This window comes from Hibiscus syriacus, unplaced genomic scaffold, assembly GCF_006381635.1.
Source record: "Hibiscus syriacus cultivar Baekdansim isolate YM2019G1 unplaced genomic scaffold, ASM638163v2 tig00111812_pilon, whole genome shotgun sequence".
NCBI classification, from domain to species: domain Eukaryota; kingdom Viridiplantae; phylum Streptophyta; class Magnoliopsida; order Malvales; family Malvaceae; genus Hibiscus; species Hibiscus syriacus.
In genome coordinates, this window is record NW_024063187.1 from 1,447,256 (window position 1) to 1,461,778 (window position 14,523).

A 14,523-nucleotide genomic window follows, 5' to 3' on the forward strand; every position below is an offset into this window, starting at 1 on the left:
TGACATTTTAATCTGCTTGCATGTTTCACAATTAAATTTTCCATGACATATCCATCTGCTTCCATACTATCACCATTCCATTTCCACAACATCCATCTCATTTTGCCAAAGCATTTTCATTTGTACATACCATCACTAACTTTACTTAGGTGACAAAGTAAAGTGCCTTGACAAACCTATTTGATTTCCCCAATTCCATGTGGAGACGATACTCTACTTATCACTTTATTACTTGTTCAATGTGTATACTTGCACACATATTCGCACCCATATTTAGTACTCACAAACAGCGACAAGTTTTTGGCGCCATTGCCGGGGACTTGGAACCTGGAAGTTAAATCGATTTATCATAGTATTTTTATTTTACTTGTTCATATTTTCTTTTTAGTTAGCTTTATATTTTTTTTACTTTCCTTAATTTTTCTTCAAAATCGATTTATCATAGTATTTTATTTTACTTGTTCATATTTTCTTTTTAGTTAGCTTTATATTTTTTTACTTTCCTTAATTTTTCTTCATTTATTTCTAGGTTACGAAGTAATCCTGAAGAGCCATTAGAACCTATTGATCCTGAAATTGAAGGCTTTTTCGCTCGTGTAAACATGTACCAAATCAGAAATCAAGGCATCGACCATTAAGAGGATCCGAATGCCGGGGCAAATTTAAATGGTGGGAATGCAGTCAGACCTCGTGCTATTCGTGATCACTTAAACCCGATCTTAGAAGATTTAAATCCTGGAATTATGGCCCCAGATATTCAGGCATCCCATTTCGAGCTCAAACCCGTCATGTTCAATATGCTGAACTCCATAGGCCAGTTTGGGGGTATGCCAAATGAAGATGCCAGACAACATATTCGCAACTTCTTGGAGGTGGCGATTCGTTCCGCCAACAAGGGGTGCATGAAGACGTTCTGAAATTAAAGTTGTTTCCTTACTCCCTACGTGACCGAGAAAGGGCGTGGTTGAGTGGCGTTTCAGCGGGTTCAATGGAGTCATGGGCTGATCTGTGCAAAAAAATTTTGTTGCGGTATAATCCTCCGAATATGAACACCCAATTGAGGAATGACATTTCTTCCTTCCGTCAAGCTGATGACGAGTCGATGTATGAGTGCTGGGATTGATACAAGGCATTGCTTCGCAAGTGCTGAAATCATGGTTTTCAAGATTGGACCCAGGTGGTGATGTTCTATAATGGAGTAAACGCACCCACGAGGATGATGCTAGATGCCTCGGCAAATGGGACGCTACTTAACAAATCACCAGCAGAGGCATTTTACATTCTGGATAAGATTGCCACTAATGATTATTAGTTTCCATCCACACGGCTTGGAGCTAGGCGCAAGTCACACGGAGCTTTCGAGCTAGATTCTAAAGATAACGTGTCCGCCAACTCGCTGCTATTACCAACATGCTGGAAAATTTACAAAGGCCAAGTGAGGTGAGAGAAGTGAAGGCAACTCATTCAGCTTGTTTATTATGCCACGACAATCACAATGAGAGTGACTGCCCGACCAATCAAGAATCCATCAACTATGTGGGCAATTTTAATCGAGACAACAATAACCCCTATTCCAACACATATAATCCAGGATGACGTCAGCATCCAAACTTCTCGTAAGGAAATCAAGGATCCATCAATGCCCATTAACCAGCTCGACAGCAAAATTTCAACAACTCCCAGGGTTATCAAGCGAATATACCATGGCATAATTCTAACAAGGGAGGAGCATCTTCATTAAACATAAGTTCTTTGGAGGCCACAATGCAAGAGTTTATTACGACAACAAAGATAATGCTGCAAGACAATGCAACCTCCATCAAAAATCAAGGATCTCTGCTTCAGAGCCGTAGTTCATCGCTGAGGGCGTTGGAGAGTCAAGTTGGTTAAATTGCCGCGGCATTACAAGAACGCAGACCAGGACAATTACCAAGTGACACTGAAGTCACTAAACCTCATGGAAAATAGAGCTACAATGTGCTAACTATGCGAAGTGGTACACAAATTAATGTTGAAGATAAGTTTGGGGGAAGACCGAAGGATGAGTCACCCCCTGTGATCGAGCAAGCTAATAATGAAGTGCAAGAAGAAGCACCAGTGGAAGAGGAAACGGCTGAGGAGTCGTCAAGTAAAGAAACTGATGGGGAAAATAAAGATGACAAGGCAACCTCTGTTTGTACCCCGTCAGTGTAGGAAGCCATATCCCCACCTTCTTTTTCCGCAAAGGCTGAAGAAGCATAACGAAGATATTCAGTTTAAAAAGTTCGTTGACATTCTGAGTCAACTGTAAATCAATGTTCCTTTTCTAGAGGCTATGGAACAAATACCCACCTATGCCAAATTTTTAAAGGAAATTGTTACCAAGAAGAGAAAGGTTGAGCAGTATGTAACAATTGCCATGGCAAAAGAATTTTGCTCTTCCTTAAGTAAGCTGCCACCAAAGAGACATGATCTGGGTAGCTTCATCATCCCGTGTTCAATAGGAGATAAATTTGTTGGGAAGGCATTATGTGAACTTGGCTAAAGTGTGAACTTGATGCCTAAGTCAATATTCGTCAAGCTTGGGATAGGAAATGCGAAACCCACCTCAGTCATCTTGCAATTAGTTGATCGTTCGCACGTTCGACCATAGGGGAGAATTGAAGATGTCATTGTGCGGGTTAACAAGTTCATTTTTCCTATTGTTTTCTGATTCTGGACTGTGAGGTCGATGCCACAACGCCCATCATCTTGGGAAGACCCTTCCTGGCTACCGGTCGTATTCTTATCAACTGTGAGAGGGGAGAGCTAACGATGCGAGTGGTCGATCAACATGTCACCGTAAATGTCTTCCGATCACTTAAGTTTTCCAGGAAAATTTCATTCAGTTGGGACCTGATGAGAGGCTGTTGGAAGACTTAGAGGCCGAAGAGCCTAATGAATCTTCATCCAAGGAACAACAGGCTAGCTGTCTTAAGGCTATCCCAGGTACGCATTTTGAACCTTTGAACTTTGAAGAGTTTGTTCATCCCAAGCCCTCATTACATCATGCTCCTACCTTAGAACTTAAGAATTTGCCACAGTATCTTAAATATGCTTATCTGGGTAGTGATGAAACTTTGTCTGTGATTATTTCCTCTGCCCTTACTCCTAACCAAGAATCAAGTTTGTTAAGAGTTTTGTCACAGCATAAGAAAGCGTTAGGATGGACAATGGCAGATCTCAAGTGAATACATCCAAAAATCTGCATGCACAAAATCCTGCTGCAAGAATGTCATGGCAAATCCATAGAGCCACAACGAAGATTGAACCCAATTATGAAGCAAGTTGTGATAAAGGAGATTCTCAAATGGCGTGATGTTGGAGTAATTTACCCCATTTCGGATAGTTCGTGGGTAAGTCCCATTCAATGTGTGCCCAAGAAGGGACCCATGATCGTGGTGACAAGTGAAGACAACGAATTGATACCTACTCGCACGATTACCGGATGGCGAATTTGTATGGACAACCGCAAGCTTAACAAGGCTACCAAGAAGGATCACTTCCCTTTACCGTTCATCGATCAAATACTGGATCGACTTGCTGGCAAAGCACATTACTGTTTCTTGGACGGTTACTCGGGGTATAACCAGATTGCCATCGCACCAGAGGACCAAGAGAATACCACGTTCACATGCCCCTATGGCACTTATGCTTTCCGCAGAATGCCTTTTGGACTCTGTAATGCCCCGACAACTTTTCAGCGCTGCATGCAAGCCATATTCTCTGACATGGTTGAGGATTATCTTGAAATTTTTATGGATGATTTTTCCGTTTCTGGTGACAACTTTCAAAAATGCCTTGGCAATTTGGCAAAGGTACTGAAGCGGTGCGAAGAGGCTGATCTTGTGCTGAATTGGGAGAAATGCCACTTCATGGTAATAGAAGACATTGTTCTAGCCGCAAGATTTCTGTAAAGGGCGTTGAGGTAGACAAGGCTAAGATCGAGGTGATCGAGAAACTCCCCCCACCAAACTCTGTCAAGGGCATTCAGAGTTTTCTTGGACATGTTAGATTTTATCGAAGATTCATAAAGGACTTCTCCATAGTATCCAAGCCCTTGTGCACCATGTTGCAACAAAACCAACCATTTGTGTTCGATCAAAAATGCCATGGCGTATTCAAAGAGCTGAAGCAAAGACTTATCTTTGTGTCGATCGTAGTTCCCCCAGATTGGACGGCACCGTTCGAATTAATGTGCGATGCAAGTGATTTTGCCGTGGGAGCTGTGCTCGGACAACGTAGAGGTAAAATTTTTCATGTGATTTATTATGGTAGCCGTACTTTAAATGATGCACAATTGAATTACACTACTACTAAAAAAGAATTACTTGTCATTGTATTTGCATTTGACAAGTTTAGGCCATACTTGATCGGCACAAAGGTCATAGTTCACACTGATCACTCTGCTATAAAATATTTAGTGAACAAGAAAGATACCAAGCCTAGACTGATTAGATGAATATTACTCTTGCAAGAATTCGACTTAGAGGTAGTTGATAGGAAATGTACTGAAAATCAGGTTGCAGACCACTTATCTAGGTTAGAGAACATTTCAAAATGCCATGATATTTTTGATATTAAAGAAGAATTCCCTGACGAGAAAATTTTATATGCCACGACAATTCCGTGGTACGCTGACCTCGTTAATTTTCTTGTTAGCGGTATTTTTCCTTATGAACTAAATAGCTAGGGCAAGAAGAAGTTTTTGCATGATGCCAAGTTATATTTTTGGGATGAGCCGTACTTGTTCAAGCAATATGCCGATCAAATGATTAGGCGGTGTGTCCCCGAAGTGCAGCAACGCAATATCTTATACCATTGCCACACGGTAACCTGTGGAGGGCATTTTGGAGGATCGAGGACTGCTGCAAAGGTCCTCCAATCGGGCTTCTATTGGCCATCATTATTTAACGATGCCCACGAATTTTGCAAAGCATGCGACAGATGCCAGCGCACTGGAAACCTTTCCAGATGACATGAAATGCCGCTGCAAAATATTATGGAGATAGAACTTTTGATGTTTGGGGCATTGATTTTATGGGACCATTCCCATCTTCTTTTGAGGATTTATACATTTTACTTGCGGTGGATTATGTTTTGAAGTGGGTTGAAGCAATTGCTACACCGAGGAACGTCTCGAAGACGGTGCTCAAGCCACGGCATACCACCCACAGACAAATGGGCAAGGAAAGATGTGGTCCCCCAAGATGAAGTGATGAAGCATTAGAAGGTGGTGAACCCTCGAAGGAAAGATTGGTCCCCCAAGATTGATGAAGCATTATGGGCCTATCGTACGACATTCAAAACGCCTCTAAGAATGTCGCCTTTTAAAATGGTATATGGAAAAGCCTGCCACCTCCCAATTGAGTTAGAACACAAGGCATACTAGGCAATCAAGAAGCTAAACTTCGACGCACAACTTGTTGGGGAGAAACGATTGCTCAATTTAAATGAAATGGAGGAGTTTCGAGCACAAGCATATGAAAATGCCAAGCTCTACAAGGAAAACATTAAGAAGTGGCATGACAAAAATCTTTTGCCACGGCATTTTCATGAAGGCCAGAAAGTATTGCTGTTCAACTCAAGGCTCAAACTCTTCCCTGGCAAACTAAAGTCATGTTGGTCGGGACCGTTTGAAGTTCACCATGTTTATCCATATGGCACTGTTGATATCAAGAACATGGACGATGGATCCATTTTTAAAGTCAATGGCCAGTACCTGAAGGCATACCAAGGAATCCCACCTGCGTGTGACAAGTCAGCGTTGCTCTTGCATAATGTCAACACGGGTCCGACATCTTAAAGATGCCATGACATTTTAAATTTACTCCTGTGTATAAATAATTACGATATTACTATTGTTTTTAGTCTTTATTTTTTTAATTAATTATGTTTGTTTTATTTTTGTGCAAGAGACTTCCCACATGACCACCACATGAATAGTATGAAGGAAGCTTGTGAAATTTGGGCGGTAAAAATGAATAGTAAAAGGAGGGAACTTTTTCACTTTTACCTAGGATTAAAAATTTTTAACTTTTAATTTTTGTTTTCTTCCCGCCTTGACCCCACCGTTTCTTCTTTTATCCCCCGCATAATCTCATTTCCTGTTTTTATCCTCATTTCCTTCTCACTTTTCCTTTCACTTTTTCGTATCTCATCTTCTTCTTCTTACTTTGACCGAAACCGCCATAACCGTCCAAAGCTTCAAGTTTTTCTTCTTTTCTCATTTTCTCTTTTGACGATGGTCTGTTCACACCCCCTGCGCCACCTTCGCCACCACGGTTTATGGATGATTCTGCCCGCGAACGGTTCCAAACACTAAAAAACCGTCGAGTCTTTTTCGAGTTGAGATTTGTCTTCTCTGAGAAGGAAGATGCGACCTTAGGGAGTGAGGTCCTTGACGTTGTCACCACTCATAAGTGGCAGAAATTTGCCAAGCATCCCGCAGCCGTCAACGCCACTCTAGTGAAGGAGTTTTACTCTAACATATCCGAGCCAAACCAGCATGTCGTGACGGTTCGAGTCATTTCTATTTGTTTTTCCCCTTCTGCAATTAATCGTTATTTTAAACTGCAGGTTGCTGAAGACCAACATGTTATTTTTGCTAAGATGCTAACAACGAAACTTACCAAGGCATACTGGAAGATCTCTGTCTTCCAGACACACAATGGAATGGGCAACAAATGAGCCGCAAGACTGTGCATCGGGAGAGGCTCCTTCTGAAAGTGAAGTTGTGGAATCATTTCATGAAGCATAAACTTTTACCCCCTTCCCACAACACGACCGTGTCTTACCAGTGAATGCTTCTGCTTCACTCGATTATCTTTGGGCGAGCCATTGATGTAGAACAGATTATAGTGGAGCAGGCTCATTTGTGCCTGAAACACCCTGCAAGTGCCTTAGTATTTCCAAATCTCATCACCGCATTGTGCCGTAAAAAGAAGGTCCCCAAAGAAATATTTGATGAGATTTTACTGGGTATTGTTGGGATCACCAAAGTAAAAATCCCTTTGTTGTTAGGATTGAAGGAAGCGAAGGGGAAGGAAAAAGTGGCATCCACATCTCGCGTATCACCATTTGCACTTGCCAAGGCAAATTCAGATGCACTGAAGCAGGCAGTCCAGCGCACTCAAGATCATGTCAGGCAGCTGTCTGACAAACTGATGATATATTTTTCCTATGCCAAACGTCGAGATGAATTTCTCACCAGTGCCTTGATGGAATTCCTCCCGCACACGAGCTTCACCATTCCTGTCTTCCCGGACATACTCGTGACACCGAATGAGGATATCGAGGCATCTGCAGAAGCACCTCATCCTACCCATACCGATGTCCCTCAATCGCATGGTGCAGAGAGTCCCCAGCCTGCTGAACCTGAAGAGCCTGCTGACACTGAAGAGACCGATGATCTCGACCCAGTCCATGTTGTAGCACCCGATGCAGATCAAGAAGCCAACCTCCAACTCGCTAATATCCCGGAGTCAGCACAACTTGTTGAACCTTTGGCGGCCGAACACCCTGAAGTAACACAACCCACTGAGTCAACCGAAGAGTCACAATTCGATATGCCATAGCAAGCTCTTTGCATAGGAGCTGACGTCGCCTTAGGAAGGCATCTCAGCATCAGGAGCCCCTGCTCCCAGCCGTTTCAGAAGGACCTAGCACTCTTCCAGCCGAACCTGCGTCTGAATCAGAGCATTCTAGCCCTACCAAGCTACGAAAGCGCACTCGCCGCGTAGCCGCTGCACCATCACCCGTTTAAAGCCAAGTAGTTTATTTTCTTTAGTTTTAGTAAGCATTGAGGACAATGATTCTCTCAAGTTTGGGGGAAGTAGGGTTCTCACATCACTACATGATAGTAGTAGTAAAATTCATATGCCATGATATTAGTAATTGCCTAAATAGTTTTTTGAAATAAGTTAAGGATGCCCGATGATGATGAATTTGATGGCTAGGATTGGATATACATGACTGGTTGAGGATGATAGAACCAACTCTAGGACTTACTTCTTTGAAACCCTTAATTACATGATTGTATGTTTTTCATGCTTGAAAAACTTAGAAATTTTTTATAAGAGAATTCTTAAAATTTCTTGGCATAAAACTTTCATTGATGAAAGCCCCGTATGTTTAAAAAAAATGAAGTTATGAATAAATGCCTAGGCATATCTGTAGAGGGATACTCCGCTATGCCATGGCATATGAGTGAATGAAAGATGTCACGGGATGACTCTATCTGACTAGCTCGGGGGTGGAAGGTATACTCCCTTTCACCTAGAGTGATGGGCTGACTCCCCTCGTAGCAGAACAACTAAAAGGAAAGAAGGGCAAGGTGGGAACTGACTTAGCAAATGTCATGGCAAATTAGGAAAGCTTGCATGTAAATTTTTTATGGTTGTTAAGCATGGTCTGGATACAAACACGCATGCACCCACACAAAGAGTCTTGCCCTAGGGGACAGTACTAGATTTCTCGACCTAGTCTAGCATGTTGAATCCATATGTGCTGAGGGCTGAAATTTTATTCCATGAAACTATTTGGCTTTTGAAGTTGTCATGGTATCTTTGTTTTGCTTATTATTATCCATTGCTTGAGGACAAGCAACAACTTAAGTTTGTGGGTGTGATAATTCCGTAAAAGTCCATATTTTGGGGCCTTTTAACTTAGGTGATTGAATGTTTAAAGGCTTATTTAGGACCATGTAGATGTATTTAGAAGCATTTAGTTGCATGTGGTGGATTTCGGTTTGCCGTGGCATTTTATTTTTACAGCGGTGCTACTTTATGGGAAAGGTACTTGTCTGATGAGGTGCAGGTATTGAGAGCAAAGAAAATGCCGTGACATAAGGAGATTGTTGAGCAAAATGAATTTGCCAAGTTCATCCGACATTTCGAAAGTACTTGAAGTGCGAGAAGATATTTTTGATGCCAGCTGTCCGAGAGCTCTGCCCGAGAAATCCACCTCGAAGATATGCCTGGAGGGATCAGCGCTACAACCGCTGGTTCTGCTGATGACGCCACCTGACCCTGCAGATCCTGGCTGTCCTTGAGCGTCTGCCACGGGATTATGCCGATCACTCAGCCAGCTACCCAGGCTGTATCATCACCTGTCTTACCGACTCCCAAGCAAAGTTAACCATGGTTTGGGAAAGTCAACTCTTAGTTCAAGGGTTAATTTGCCCCTATAAATAGAGGATGAAGCCAAAATTTAGAGACTTTAGTTCCATACTGATTTGAGCTTAAAAATTTAGAGTGAGAAGATCTCAACTCTCTCAGTCAATCCGTCTTGCCGTGGCATTTCTCCTTGACTAGCAGAAGGGAGTGGCGTTCTGAGCGTTTGAGAGGGCCAGTCCGCTGGGAGTAGTTATTGGTGGCCAAGAGGAGCATTAGGAAGTGCACGTCGAAGCTTTCTCTTATTCCCTTAGTTATTTGCTTTCATATTTTGTTGTTGGGTTGTAAGGAACGAATGGAACTTGTCTTGAACTTGTTTATTTCGAACCCCACCATGAACTAATCCTATTTGGTGGGAGTTCGCTTGGATGTCTAAGTTTTATTTTCAATGAATGGTTGCTTTATTATGTTTTAATCTGTTTTGTTTGTGAAACTTAATGCTTTGAGTTGTAGAAGCTATGAGAGTAGCCTTTTCTTAGAAGGTGTTTAGGGTTTGAGAGAATGCCTAGGCAAAATATCTTTAGTCTTCGAGAGAAGCTAAGGAGGAACTACATAAACAAAGGGGTTCTAGAAAGTAACTAGGCCTAATCCATCTTAGAGATAAGAATAGGATTTCATTCGAATAAAAGAAGTAGAGCATAATCGATAGGTTAGATGTTAATGATGCCGTAAAAAGGTATTGTCGAGACATATCCTATTATCTGAACCAATAGGATCACTGCAAGAGTTTAAGCCAATCGGATTTGCTAGGGCATCTTTAATCTGTCGAGTCCCTTACTAGAGATAGCTTAGGGAACTTTAGTAGACTCTATCGGGCAGGTTAAGCATAGAGGAAGTACCATTCAGAGAAATACTTAGGTTTTCCTAGTGACTCCCATCGCTCATTCCTATTGTTGCTTGTCATGTGAGAAAGCTAAAGTCCTATAAATTAAATCCAGTATTTACATTTTATTTCGCCTTGACATTTTAATCTGCTTGCATGTTTCACAATTAAATTCACCATGACATATCCATCTACTTCCATACTATCACCATTCCATTTCCACAACATCCATATCATTTTGCAAAAGCATTATCAGTTGTACATACCATCACTAACTTTACTTAGGTGACAAAGTAAAGTGCCTTGAAAAACCTATTTGATTTCCCCAATTCCCTGTGGAGACGATACTCTACTTATCACTTTATTACTTGTTCGATTGTGTATACTTGCACACATATCCGCACCCATATTTAGTACTCACAAACAGCGGACACATATGTTGGTTAAAAATGTTAGGGACATGAGGATATGATTACGAGATATAAATGATAATATAATTGATAGTGAAATAAGGTTAATGATGGAAATGATGAATGATGTGTTATGTGTACCTTTGATTATATGTAATGCTATATTATGTTTTGTGTGATAGCATGATATAAAATGTACATGCATGGTTAAGTAGTTAGAATTACCTGTATACGTTTAAAGCCTCACTAAGTCATCGACTTAGCGTGTGAGTGTTTCACACGTAGGTTCCGAGAAGCGATAAGAGAAGCTAAGAGGAGCGAGACAGGTCAGTCACTCCTTTACGAAAGTTCAGATCAGAAAATATTTAGAAATTTATGTTTATTGTTATATTAATTGTAGTTGGCATGTACTAAAAGAATTGTATTGAACATGCTCTGATTGGTTTTGTAAAATCAAATGTTTTAACTAATGAATTTCATTTACTTTTTCGAAATTTGGAATTTGTTTTAACCAAAGAAAAATGTTTTGAAAAGTCAATGGAACACCTCGGACTCATATCCGGATCGGGTACGGGTTGGGGTGTTACACCTACTTCATATTCTTAATAAACTGTTCTCCAATGTTTTTTTTCTAAAATTTCTTCTGGAAAAACTGCCAGATAACTCGTTCTGGAGGGACACACATAGTCATATTAGTCCACCAAATTCAAGCTTGCCCACAAAACAATGAAACTATGCCCTTTAATTTCTCCTAATCATTACAGTGGAGGCTGTTAAGCATTATCTTTACATCATTCAAGCACATATCAGTGACTACATGGCCTTTATTCATTTCGTCTTTAAATTCAAGGGCTCCTAAACTCTTTAATTATTTCAAAATTGGCACCCTCAGAGCCGGAGGAACATGATGAGATGGAGGTGAAGGAGGAGGACGAGGTGTTTCTACTGGCTGATAGCGAGCCAGAATAGCCTCTAGAGCCTGAAGAAAGGTACCCTGATCTGGAGCTAGCACTCGCTGATGTGTTTGTGCTCCCTACTAATCATATTGAATAGGAGGCACATGCTTAATCTCATTACTCTCACTACCAGTTCCCTTGGGAACCTCCTGTTCGATATCTCATCTTAAGCCCTCCTAATCTGACATCTAAACATTCAAATTTAACTTTACGCTAGTAAGGAGTAGCATCATCAATAAAATCACCTAATCATACCAGATCAGTAATTTCAACATCCTAGTGGCATGTACACATTTCCAACATAAAATAAACTCGGTTTAGGTTAAGAAACGGCTAAACCTGCAGCTATGATACCAATAAATGTAATACTCATAACCCATATACGTCTCAAATACGAGTTAAAGATGTCACATCAAACATTCACACATTCTTTGCATAAAAACTTTTAAAATTTTGGGCTATTTTTAAGATCTCAATTTAACGATTTAAATCTATTTGATTAATCACATAAAATCATAAATTAATAATTTAAAGTCCAAATCAAAACTGATTTTAGGTAAGGATTAGGCGGTTCAATACTATTTCATAAACCATATCAATTGCCTAAACACTGCTTAATTTTTAAAATAGTTTAAATAACTATTTAATACATAATATCGTATATATACTATTCATTTATACTTTCAGATATAGCTAATGCTAGCCAAAATAAAACAATCTTAATTTACTATTACATATCATTTTAAAAAATCAATTAAAGCAACCAAATAGATATAATACAAATGCCACTAAAAGTCAAACGAACATCAGAGATGTCTTATTGATACTGATAGTAGGTATGATTTCCAAAAGATGCTCAGGAGGCTCATTACGTCACATCATTTCCTTTATCTGAACCTACACATGAAAATCATCACGCGCTAAGTAAAACTTAGTGAGCAGTAACACAACTAAGGCGAGATAAAGCATAAAATATCTTAAATACATTAAAACATTAAAATATAATTCAAATAAAATCATTGAACTTTCAAATCGATTTATTCAAGCCATTTTCCTCATTAGAAACATGAACTCATCATCTCATGATTTTATCAAAATCATGATAATCAGTATCAGGCATAATAATAATTTCATATTCTTTTCCATTCAGACACATTTCATAACTTTCATATTTCATTTTCATAGCCCAATGTATATTTAAGAGAATACAAGGTACACGAGTCAGATAAATGTGCGTACTAAGCACCAACGGTGCTATCATCAGAAACAGAATATGCACTCCAAGTGCAATCATCTCATTTGCACCAACTGTGCAATATATAATGTACATGAATGTACCAGATCAGAATCGAACCTGAAATTACTCAACTTCATGGCATGCCAAGTGTACGTACGACTCTTAATACAATATACAATGGGCTTTCAGATCATATCATATTTATTTAAATATCAACATTTCCAAATCAGAATCATTTCCAATTCAACATTACCAAAATCATTACTTGGGCAGTTCATTCCCTAAAAAAATCATAAAACCTTTATATAAACATTATGAAAATATTCCATAATCATAATAAAATTATACTTTAAAAATCATAGAGGTTGACTTATCACAAGTATTCCTCAATCAGAATAATTACATAAATAAACTGCACTCACCTTTGCCTCACTACCGAACCTTATATACAATATCCTTTTACTCAAGTGCTTTGCCCTTCACTTTCGAATCGCTAGGATCGCAATATTTTTCGTAATATGTACGACATCACATACATAACATCATATTCAACTATATGTTAGTATCATACTAACATAATCTAATCTCAATATAATATAATATTATTATAAAATAAAAATTGATACTTAATCGATATAAAACCAAATCATTATCCCATAATAATTCATCTTTTCCCAAAAACAACTATCAATTCCATAACTTTTCATTACCATCATTAATCCTTCAACTTTCACAAGCTTTTCCTTATAGTCACCATTTATGAATTATCTTTAGAATTTACATCAACTTTTCATTTAGCTCAAAATGATCCTTCATCATTTCCACTTATCTCAAATCAAACATTAAAATTTCCATCATGTAAATAATATACTCAATCCAATACTTTAACATTTGAATGCTTGCAATTTCATCCTTATTTTTTCCTAAACATTTCAAATTCAACCATTAACTTTACCAACTTGCAATTCGATCCCAAACAAATACTTAAACTTGAAAATTAGCATTCATGTAATAATTTCTAGCTTTGTAGTATCATACTCAAATAATACCATCACATTTACAAAATTGCAATTAAGTCCTTAATATTTCATGTCTATTCGAATTCCATACTTGAATTTCACCAAATTTGCACTTTAGATCCAAATCAACATTCTAACTTAAAACTCAGCATCCAATAATTAATTTTCAACATTGCAAACTCATAATTGAACAATTCCTCATCAATGTCTCATAATTTCCAAAATTTACAAAATGGTCCTTTTACTATTTCAAGGTTCCAAATTAATTCAATTCAATCTCCAAAGCATGTAAAACACATATAATATCAATTCTAAGCCATATGAAAATTTTCAACATTTTCCCATATTTTCTTCCCACGGATGAATATCCTTAATACACTAGGGTAAACTTTTCATTTAATTTCAAGCATGAATTCAACTTCCTAACATAAAATTCATGTTATTCTAATCTTCATAACATCAAATTCAATCAAAATTCAACCAACCTTTATAAACCCTAGTATGGTCAAATACTATACATGCTTCTACACTTGATTTTTAATCATCATTTATGCTTTAGAATTAATCTACAACATTAATAACATAAAAATTATCCATTAACTCTTCAAAATCAAACATATTCTTCAACCACCCAATTCATGAAACTCAACATCTAAGAATGATTTCTATGTAATTTTTATACCAAATGATAGAGAATTTCAAGAGGATTAATTCTCTATCCAATAACTTAATCTAAAAAATAATCATGTAGCTTTAAAAATCAAAACAAAATCCTAACCGTGGTGGATATGGAGTTCACGGAAAGTTTGGGATAGATGGATGAAAATTTCTTGAATTTTCTCTAATAATACCTAATAGACATGGCTTAATGTTAATATAATTGAATT